The following is an 11883-nucleotide window of genomic DNA, read 5'->3' as shown; positions in this document are numbered from 1 at the left end:
AGCAAATAAGAAGACTGAGTGGACACGGCAGAAAAACCCAGGATATGCTGAAAAGTATTTACTTATAAATGGGCTCAAAGGCAACCCCGTTCACCTATTGCTGCTTCTCCTTCAATTCATACCTATGGCCTTCTCAGTATTCCTTATAACCAACTAACTTAAAATTAAAGAACTAAGGCCTTAATCATAGATGTGTCCGTGTAATATGTTGGTTGAAGCCAGAGATGGATGTTTGCTGTCCTTAAGGGTAGTCCAGAAAGGGAATGGTGAAGGGAAATCTTTCCAGAAGTCAGAGCTGTGAACAGTACACTTGATTATAGACTTATATGGAAGACAAGTTGGCCTGCAGTGTGGATATATATTGACTATTGGGCGGTGAGACTTACCCGGCTAGTGAGTCAAAAACCTAAAAGGGCCAACACTGAAAGATTGAGGATAAGAAAATCTGGGAAAGAGGTATATGGATCCCTATATGGAAGAGGGCACAAATATGTGTGTCCTATAACTCATATAATATCAACCAGAAAAGATACACTTCAGAAAAGATAAAATTACCTGTCTTGGGGATGTCAGATAATCTCATCAGCCACAGTAATGACTGCATTGTGGGCCCATAAAAGGAAGGACTGTATTTACAAAATGGTGACTATTGATGAACTAATAGCATAGATTTCCTCTCACTATGTTGATCTAGCTGTTGATCCTACTGAATAAAGAATTTGCCAACATCTGAGACTAATTTTGAGTCCCTTATATGACACCATTCTTCAGAAAGGTCATTTAGCTACTGTGACAATTATATATTTTCAACCTTGAAAGATCAGTGAAACTCCCTCACTAGAATTGATAAATACTCCAGATGATACTCCAGATAATTCAACAATACAAATGACATAGACCAGTCAAAGTGCTGGCTAAAGGGAAAAACAAAACAATAACAAAAACTCTAGAATGTATGCTGGGAAAGGTAGATGGCAAGAAATAATTATGGCCCAAACAACAGTTATAGCTAAGTCTTTTAATTCTCTTTAGCCTTTTTCAAAATATTGGAAACACCACCTTGAGTTATTGGACTTGCAAATCCCCCTTCCTTAGAGAAGATCTGTATATCATAGGAGTATAAGAGAGAATCTGAGTGGTTCATTGGGTGGATTTTATCAAATCCAATTCACAAACCACCCCTGCATTGCATGGCTTTACCTGCCTCCTGATCCTTCAGGCATTTGTTCAGTGGAGTGCTCCAATTGCCACTGTTCTGACTTTACCTCTTAAGATTCTTAGATATTTCAAGGTTTCTCAGAGAGAGGGCCAGGCTCTGACAGAGTATCAATTGCTCCAGTGAAGCAGAAGTTCCAAGAATTATGGCACCTAGCAGCAACTATGGATTGATCCCACCCATAAAGCCTTTGGCTCTCCCTACAAATTCTAGACCCAAATAAAATGCCATGCTAAAGATTATGATTTTGGATTCCTCAGCAGCTATCCAGGAGGCATAGGCCGCACAACCTGGAAGGACAAGGGACTAAATGCCTTTGGGCAGATTTAGACTAATGAGAGACAATAGATTCAAAGGACCCATAGAATGAATTCTTCTCCCTTATTCTCCACAGAGGATTATTCAGAGGCACAACAGCTCCATATGGCCTACTCAGAGACATTTGCATGATTCAGACAGCAGTTGTGTTTATAACATTGTAGCCACTTTAGAAATATGCCAGCATTTATTTGTATTTTTCCCCTTCATGTCTCACTTCTTTTTCCTATTTTTTTAAGTTTTATTTATTTATTCATGAGAGACACACAGAGAGAGAGAGAGACAGAGAGAGAGAGGCAGAGACACAGGCAGAGGGAGGAACAAGCTCCATGTGGGGAGCCTGATGTGGGACTTGATCCTGGGACTCTAAGATCACACCCTGGGCCAAAGGCAGACACTAAACCGCTGAGCCATCCAGGGATCCCTCACTTCATTTTCCTTTACCAATTGTTTCTTTGGATTTACACTACCAGATAAAACATTATCACATAAGCTATGTTTCTGAGAACCCAAGATAAGGCATATTGGCATAAAATAATACTTCCTTACATTTCAAAGAAATGACATAAACTTAAGCAAAAACGAAATGAGCATTTTATCTTATTTAGAATTATGGGTAATTCTAGTTATCTATTACTGCGGAACAAACACTCCAAAACGTAATGGCTTAAAAAAATTATTATTTTTATGAGTCTATGAGTTGATTGAAACCAGGTGGGAGATTTTCACTTGGAGTCTTTCATGTGATCGCACTCAGATATCGGTTGGGGGTACAGTCATCTGAAGATTTAGCTGGAGACATACCAGATGGCTCATGTATATGAATGGTAGTTGCTGGATGTCAGATAGGGGCTCCCCTGGGTTTGTCAACAAGGTATCTACACATGGCCTCCAGTGGCTTTGATTTCTCACAGTATGGTGATTTCGTATCAGAGGGAGCATTGTAAGAGTGAGAGTTCCAAGAGGCCAGTTAATAGTATTCTCTTATAATTCTTTGTATTTCTGTGTTGTCAATTATTACTTCTCCTCTCTCATTTCTGACTTTATTTATTGAGGTCCTTTCTCTTTTTTTTTCTTATTGAGTAAGGCTAAATTCCTAGAAACACACTATCTTCTAAAACTGAAGCAGGAAGGGCAGCCCTGGTGGCTCAGCGGTTTAGCGCCGCCTGTAGCCCAGGGTGTGATCCTGGAGACCCTGGATCAAGTCCCACATCGGGCTCTCTGCATGGTGCCTGCTTCTCCTTCTGCTTTGCCTGTGTCTCTGCCTCTCTCTCTCTCTCTCTATCTCTCTGTCTCTATGAATAAATAAATAAAATATTTAAGGAAAATAAAAAAATAAAACTGAACCAGGAAGAAATAGAAAATCTAAACAGACTGATTACAACAAATAAAATGGAATCAGTAAATCAAAAAACAACCAAAAAAATAAAAGTTCAGGACCAAATGGATTTATAGGTGAATTCTACTAAACATTTAAAGAAGAATTAATACCTATTCCTTTCAAAGTATTCCAAAAAATAGAAAAGGAAGAAATATTTCCAAATACATTCTATAAGGCCAACATTATCCTGATACCAAAACCAAAGGCACTACAAAAAAGAAAATTATGGGCCAATATCCTCAATGAATATTGATGCAAAAATCCTCCACTAAACATTACCAAAAGACTAAACAATTCACTAGAAACTGACATTGTCTCTCTGTCATATTCTATCAGTCAAAGATATAACAAGGACCAATCAGATTCAAGGAAGTAGAGGTACAGACTCTACTTCCTGACGAGGGAGTAGTTTGTTCACAGGGCATTATGAAAGAACAATTGGGGTAAGAGATATGGCTAACTCTAGAAAATACATTCTACTACAGATTATCAATTTCTATTACAGATAGGAACAAAAGAGAAGAAGTAGTATAAAGCAATAATTGAATAGTTTCCCCTACTTTAGGACTGGGTATTCCTTTTCCTTAAAGATCCTGTAATACATAGAAAAAAAAATCCTACTCTATAGTTTTTCCTGTTCTGGTAATTCTCAAATTTAAATTTATATCTTGACTTTAAGCACACTATGTAAAGCATTACAATGCTATTTATAGCTTTACCATGTGATTATGTAGGTTTTGCTTTAATATTTCCATCCATGAGTTTTCACCTCTGATAGAGATGTGCTTGAAATCCAGCATATCGAAATATCTGGACATAGGCTACAATAATGAGGCATTTTAAATTTTTCTCTTGACAAATTTTGTCAAATTTTGCAAACCCTTCACTTCTTTCGGGCTAGCTTGTTGTCCCTAGTTCTTACATCTTAGAAAACAAAGTAATCAGTCAGTCTCATGTAACAATTTACAATCTCTAGCCCAGCGTGACAACCACAATTCCAACCTTCATACACAATTAAGGCTTCTCTCCTTTAATTTGGAGTGGTGGAAATCCACATGTAGACAAAGGACATAGAGAGCTTTATTTCCTCTCCTAGACTCTCTTTCCCTCTTTCCTCGGTTTGCTATCTGAATTTCTAACCCCTCCTGCAGGAGTCAAAATTAGAGGAATTAGGAAATACCTTACTTGACTGGTACCTTCTGAGCTGGCTTCAAGTTTTTGAAAGCTGATTCTTTCACAGAGAAATTTTGTAGCCACAAAATTATTAATAAGGTCCTCTTTACTGGGGATGTTTTCTCTGGGGCATTCTGGATGTGCGTAAATGTGACTTTTCTGTCTGGTTATTTTATATTATTCCCCTCAGCCCATGGCCAACCAGAGAAATTTTCTACACTCTTTCTACAAATTTTCTGCACTCCTCAAGCTTCCACGTGGCCCTCTTGTTCAGGACGTAAGGAGATCCAAGTCCAACTTCATCATGGCCTACACATAGGATCATGGTAAACAGGGTCAATGGCCCACTCTCACTATTGCTGTAGATACTTCCCTATGGCAGTCTTCTGCATTGTAATCATGGGATACAGGAGTCAGCCTCTTGTCATTTAAATTCTTATGACCACTGTCCAATGTGTGTCCCAAATTCCAAGTTTCTTTTATTTTATATCGAATCGTGAAAAAGAGTGGATACTAAAATCCCAACCTATGTTTGTGGCACATCTTCTCAACCTAAATTATAAACATGGTTTCAACCATGGTTCACAAATTCTCTCTTAGTTACCTCCTTTATAAGTGGTGCTTCAAATCTAGCACTTTGCTTTACTTTGGAAAGTGAAAATGCTTGCCATCTATTAGTTTATGGCAAAGGAAGTCTCAGATTTAGTCTCAGTCCTTACTTCTAAACCTACACTTAAGGATTAAAGTACGTGGAATAAAAATGAGAAGACAGAAAGAGATAGTTAACGTATAAGTGAAATGTCTCAAGACTATTCTCTGAAATGCCTCAAGACTGTTCTCTGAGCCTATGGTCATGAAAAGCAGCCACCTGATGTCTACTGTGGTATAACCACCTTTGATCTGAGAAAGTAGTTAATTGAAATAGCAGATACATACATTGCAGTTGTAGGAAACAGAGTACATATTGTCACTATGGTTTGTGTTTCAGTTCCTTATGAGTTTGGTTAACAAGTATCTATCCCATATAGAATGCTCATTTCTAGTACATTTATAACATATAATTTTGTATTTTTAATTTAGGAGACATACCTTGGTCTGATGCAATCCCATCACATTGTTGCTCAATTTATTGTTTAGCCTTCCTACTTCTTATGCACTGAATGTGATTCTGTGTAAAATATATATAGATAGATGTATATTTATAAATATATATATTTACAAAACATGTACTTAAATATATTCACACTTATACTATATATAATGTATCCTTAACAATATATATCTTTCTCACCTTTCTTATCGATATACTATTGATATATGTATATATATATTCAAGTATATCTGCTTTGTAAATGTTAACATTCATATACATGTGAGCTGAAGCATATTCTACCCCATAGTGGAATTCTATAACTTTCAGATAATATCAAATAGACTTTAAAAATATAAACCATGGGGATCCCTGGGTGGCTCAGCAGTTTAGTGCCTGCCTTCATCCCAGGGTGTGATCCTGGAGTCCCGGGATCAAGTCCCACATCGGGCTCCCTGCATGGAGCCTGCTTCTCCCTCTGCCTGTGTCTTTGCCTCTCTCTCTCTCTCTCTCTCTGTGTCTCTCATGAATAGATAAATAAAATTGTTAAATATATATATATAATTGATATGGTAACATAAAATATTTAATAAAGCTCAAAATCATTTTACTTATTTCCCAAAAGGAGCTTGTTAATTTAACTAAATTCTATTTAGTTATTTATGCATCTTTTGCAAGGATAATTTGAGGTTTTATCCCCTACTATCACATTATCCTAGTAGATAGCTCCCAGCTACAACTCTGAGAAGAATGTTGAATAAACTGAAAAATACTCAATTTGTTCTCCCTGCATTTTATCTTTTCCTGTAACATATTTTGATAACAGTAGGTTAGTATAATAACATAAAAATTTCTCATTGACTCAATATTCAGTGATTTAGCAGTTCTAGAAGCTTTTTATTATTGAATAAACAAATTGGCAGATGTCTATAAGACATCTCCTATCAGTCTTACAGTCTTGATGGATAGAAACAGATTTTCTCTACTTATGCTGATAAAATGCGGCATTTTCACAAGTTTTTATTTACAGTAAACTCTGATGAAAATAGTATTGTCCTCTGGTCCTGCTCTTTTCCCCTGACTCATAAACTCTAACAATCTGTGCTGCTTCCCCCATATGGCTGTGCAGTCTTCAGAATGCCTGGAAATTTCACACTGCTATTTCTCAGACCCTTCACCTCCAGGAAATACATCCCAACATTTTTTTTTGTATATTTTTTTATGGGAGTTTGATTTGCCAACATATAGTATAACACCCAGTGCTCGTCCCGTCAAGTAACCCCCTCAGTGCCCATCACCCAGACACCCCCACCCCCCGCCCTCCTCCCCTTCCACTACCCCTTGTTCATTTCCCACAGTTAGGAGTCTCTCATGTTCTATCACTCTCTGATATTTCCCACTCAATTTCTCTCCTTTCCCCTATAATCCCTTTCACTATATTTTTTATATTCCCCAAATGAATGAAATCATATAATGTTTGTTCTTCTCTGATTGACTTACTTCACTCAGCATAATACCCTCCAGTTCTATTCACATTGAAGCAAATGGTGGGTATTCATCTTTTATAATGGCTGAGTACTATTCCATTGTATACATAAACCACATCTTCTTTATCCATTCATCTTTCGATGGACACTGAGGCTCCTTCCACAGTTTGGCTATTGGACATTGTTGCTATAAACATTGGGGTACAGGTGTCTCGGTCTTTCACTACATCTGTATCTTTGGGGTAAATCCCCAGCAGTGCAATTGCTGGGTCGTAGGGTAGCTCTATTTTTAACTCTTTGAGGAACCTCCACAGTTTTCCAGAGTGGCTGCACCAGTTCACATTCTCACCAACAGTGCAAGAGGGTTCCTCTTTCTCCACATCCTTTCCCTCATTTGTTGTTTCCTGTCTTGTTAATGTTCACCATTCTCACTGGTGTGAGGTGGTATCTTATTGTGGTTTTGATTTGTAATTCCCTGATGGCAAGTGATGTGGAGCATTTTCTCATGTGTTTGTTGGCCATGTCTATGTCTTCTTTGGTGAAATTTCTTTTCATGTCTTTTGCCCATTTCATGATTGGATTGTTTGTTCCTTGGCTGTTGAGTTTAATAAGTTCTTTATAGATCTTGGATACTAGCCTTTTATCTGATATGTCACCTGCAAATATCTTCTCCCATTCTGTAGGTTGTCTTTTAGTTTTGTTGACTGTTTCTTTTGCTGTGCAGAAGCTTTTTAACTTGACAAAGTCCCATAGTTCATTTTTGCTTTTGTTTCCCTTGCCATCATAGATGTATCTTGCAAGAAGTTACTGTGGCCAAGTTCAAAAAGGGTGTTGCCTGTGTTCTCCTTCAGGATTTTGATGGATTCTTATCTCACATTTGGATCTTTCATCCATTTTGAGTTTCTTTGTGTCTGGTGTAAGAGAATGGTCTAGTTTCATTCTTTGCATGTGGCTGTCCAATTTTCCCAGCACCATTTATTGAAGAGACTGTCCTTTTTCCATGGGACAGTCTTTCCTGCTTTGTCGAATATTAGTTGACCATAGAGTTGAGGGCCCAATTCTGGATTCTCTAGTCTTCCATTGATCTATGTGTCTGTTTTTGTGCCAGTACCACACTGTCTTAATGATCACAGCTTTGTAGTACAACTTGAAATCCGGCTTTGTGATGCCCTCGGCTCTGGTTTTCTTTTTCAATATTCCCCTGGCTATTTGGGGTATTTTCTGATTCCATACAAATCTTAAGATTATTTGTCCCAACTCTCTAAAGAAAGTCCATGGTATTTTGATAGGGATTGCATTGAATGTGTAAACTGCCCTGGGTGCCATTGACATTTTCACAACATTAATTCTTCCAAACCATGAGCGTGGAATATTTTTCCATCTCTTTGTGTCTTACTCAATTTCTTTCAGGAGTGTTCTGTAGTTTTTAGAGTATAGTTCCTTACCTCTTTGGTTAGGTTTATTCCTAGGTATCTTATGCTTTTGGGTGCAATTATAAATGGGATTGACTCCTAATTTCTCTTTCTTCAGTCTCATTGTTAGTGTATAGAAATGCCACTGATTTCTGGGCATTGATTTTGTATCCTGACACACTGCCAAATGGCTATATGAGTTCTAGCAATCTGGGGGTGGAGTCTAGGGTTTTCTATGTTTAGCATCATGTCATCTGCAAAGAGGGTGAGTTTGACCTCTTCTTTGCCAATTTGAATGCCTTTTATTTCTTTTTGTTGTCTGATTGCTGAGGCTAGGACTTCTAGTACTATGTTGAATAGTAGTGGTGATGGGGCAGCCCTGATGGCCCAGTGGTTTAGACCTGCCTTCAGCCTGGGGTGTGATCCTGGAGACCTGGGATCGAGTCCCACATCAGGTTCCTTGTATGGAGCCTGCTTCTCCCTCTGCCTGTTTCTCTGCTTCTCTCTCTCTCTCTCTGTCATGAATAAATAAATAAAATCTTTAAAAAAATAGTAGTGGTGAGAGTGAACATCCCTGTTGTGTTCCTGATCTTAGAGGAAAGTCTCCTAGTGTTTCCCCATTGAGAATGATATTTGCTGTGGGCTTTTTATAGATGGCTTTTAAGATGCTGAGGAATGTTCCCTCTCTCCCTACACTCTGAAGAGTTTTGATCAGGAATGGATGCTGTATTTTGTCAAATGCTTTCTCTGCATCTATTGAGAAGATCATATGGTTCTTGTTTTTTCTCTTGTTTATATGATCTATCACATTAATTGTTTTATGAGTGTTGAACCAGCCTTGTATCCCGGGGATAAATCCCACTTGGTCATGGTGAATAATCTTCTTAATGTATTGTTGGATCCTATTGCCTAGTATCTTGTTGAGAATTTTTGCATCTGTGTTCATCAAGGAGATTGGTCTATAATTCTCCTTTTTGGTGGGGTTTGTCTGGTTTTGGAATTAAGGTGATGCTGGCCTCATAAAACGAGTTTGGAAGATTTCTGTCCTTTTCTATCTTTGGGAACAGCTTTAATAGAATAGGTATGGTTTCTTCTTTAAACGTTTGATAGAATTCCCCTGGGAAGCAATCTGGCCCTGGACTTTTGTGTCTTGGGAAGTTTTTGATGACTGCTTCATTTTCTTCCTGGTTATTGGTTTGTTCAGGTTTTCTATTTCTTCCTGTTCCAGTTTTGGTAGTTTGTGGTTTTCCAGAAATGCATCCATTTCTTCTAGACTGCCTAATTTATTGGCATGTAGCTGCTTATAATATGTTTTTAAAATCGTTTGTATTTCCTTGGTATTGGTTGTGATCTCTCCTTTCTCATTCATGATTTTATTGAGTCTTTTCTCTTTTGTTTTGAATAAGGCTGGCTAATGGTTTTTCTATCTTATTAACTCTTTCAAAGAACCAATTCCTGGTTTTGTTGATCTGTTCTACAGTTCTTCTGGTTGTTATTTGAGTCCTGCTCAAATCTTTATTAACTCTCTTCTTCTGCTTAGTGTAGGTTTTATTTGCTGTTCTTTCTCCAGTTCCTTTAGGTGTGAGGTTAGCTTGTGTATTTGTTTTTTCCAATTTTTTTGAGGTATGCTTGTATTGAGTACATCCCAACATTTTTATCCTCAGCCTAAGGTTATTTAACTACCCAGAGTTCTCCTTCACTCTATACAAATAAAAACAAATTTTTAAAAATATACTATAAATTAAGGAATTGCAAGAATAACAAAGAGAACCTTATCCCATTACTATCATGAATCATTTGGGCCTCTTTTTGTTTCTAGATTATATGCAAAACTTTAAAATGTATTAGTGGGGGGCACCTGGGTGGTTCAGTCAGTGAAGCATCTGCCTTGGGCTCAGGTTATGATCCCAGGGTCCTGGGTGGAGCCCTGCTCAGTGGGGAATCCAGTCCTTCTTTTCCTTCTGTGTGCTCCTCTCTGTCTTTCTGAAATAAGTAAATATAAAAAATAAAATGTATTAGTAAGAAAACTCTTACAGGACTGTGAGTACTATATTGGAGTGAAGGAAGGAAGATCTGACTGTGAAATGAGAAAAAACCTAGATTTAAATGCCATGCCCCACTGCAGACCTTTCTAGGCAAGCTACACAATCTTCTCCATTTTAATATTTCCAAGGGAGATATAGTGAAGAGGCTGTTATGAGGACTAAAATTCCTAACATGGAATACAACCTAGCTTTTAATCGGTGCTCTAAATTATATATTTTATTCTCTTCTATAACCCTTCAAATATTGCCCCCCCTTTTTGTTTTGTCTTGTGAATGGGAAGAATACTATTGAGCTCTTATTATTAATTTCCGAGCTAACTAACTTAAGACTGGTTTTAAGGGCTATTGAGAAAAATAAGTAGTATGTATTCAAAGGCATCTGAACCACTTCTGAAATTGAGGTTTAAAAGACACTCTCACAGCCCAGCAGTGAAATGGTCGGTAAACCTAGTAAAGCTCTAGAGAAGTTTCATTTTTTAAGTTTGTTTTCTGTTGCAACACTTCAAGATTTTACAGGAAAGTGTTGCTTTTCCTTATTTATAAACATTTAAGAGTTGTAAAGCTGACCGTAGCTAGGCAATAATAAATAAAGTGCCTAGTAAAAGACTCTGGAAATGCTAAAAGTGACATTTTACAATAAGTAGAAAAAATTGAAATGAAAATTGTGAAGTAATTTAGAGTTTGGGTGAATGTATTCATACAGTTGAGCATTAAAACCAAATTAGAAAGACTTTTTTCAAAACCCTCTAAGGAAACAAAAAGGGTGACTTATGGGTATCATTTAATTAAAAGCTTGTCCTTTGGGATCCCTGGGTGGCTCAGCAGTTTAGCCCCTGCCTTTGGCCCAGGGCATGATCCTGGAGTCCCGGGGTCGAGTTCCACGTCAGGTTCCCTGCGTGGAGCCTGCTTCTCCCTCTGCCTGTGTCTCTGCCTCTCTCTCTCTCTCTCTCTCTCTCTCGGTGTGTCTCTCATGAATGAATAAATAAAAAATCTTAAAAAAAAAAAACTTCACTTAAAAAAAAAAAAAACTTGTCCTCTGAAGTCATACAGATTTATCATTTCCTAGCCCTGGCACATGTATTGAAAAAGACAAATAGCTTAGTGCTTTCCTGCTGGAGCTCCTCATTGGTGCTGATATTCTTACATACAAGAAACAATGAAGGATTATTTAAAACTGAAGATCATTTCCTAACACACAAGCCAACCATGGAAAAGTTATTTAGATATGTAATATTAACAGATACCTTTTCTCATCAATCATATTTTTTCCAACAGACATATTAATATGACAAAATATTGCCTTGATTAGATTTACAATTTGTCAGAAAATATCTATTTTTAGAGTACCTAAAAATTCAATTCAAAACCACCAAAATAAACACTGCCTAATGAAACAAACAAAAAACTCACTTCTTATTTTCAAAAATAATATGAAATTACCTGGAATTTTTTCACATGGAGTCCTATATGTTCTGACAGGCATCAACTGGGGAAAAACATAATTATAAGACCCAGCCCAAAAGATATCTTCAGAATCTTTGCTACCAATGCAATTTTTATATGAGTATGTAATATACAAGTATGCATACACATGAGAGAGAGGTTTATTAATGACATGGAATTTACTGTACTTTTGCCTTCTACCACCGTCAGTACCTCTGTGTTTACCCAACTACATTAAGAATATAATTAAGAATCCATGAATTTCCTACCAGGCAATCCTGGACTTCTATAGGCTACACCTCCTGATGAAATGTCTGC

General features: G+C 37.3%; 1 long non-coding RNA gene across 1 annotated transcript; it reads right to left on the bottom strand.

Moving 5' to 3' along the window:
• Positions 1–5170: 5170 nt before the first annotated feature.
• On the bottom strand, positions 5171–11612 carry LOC125755530 (uncharacterized). Its single transcript, XR_007412233.1, has 3 exons — positions 11563–11612; positions 9936–10052; positions 5171–5256 (listed from the first exon to the last, which is right to left on the bottom strand). It is a non-coding gene; the product is annotated as an uncharacterized LOC125755530 (long non-coding RNA).
• Positions 11613–11883: the final 271 nt, after the last annotated feature.

Source organism: Canis lupus, chromosome 8 (genome assembly GCF_003254725.2).
Source record: "Canis lupus dingo isolate Sandy chromosome 8, ASM325472v2, whole genome shotgun sequence".
Taxonomy (NCBI): Eukaryota; Metazoa; Chordata; class Mammalia; order Carnivora; family Canidae; genus Canis; species Canis lupus.
This window is presented reverse-complemented; position numbering and strand designations above follow the sequence as displayed.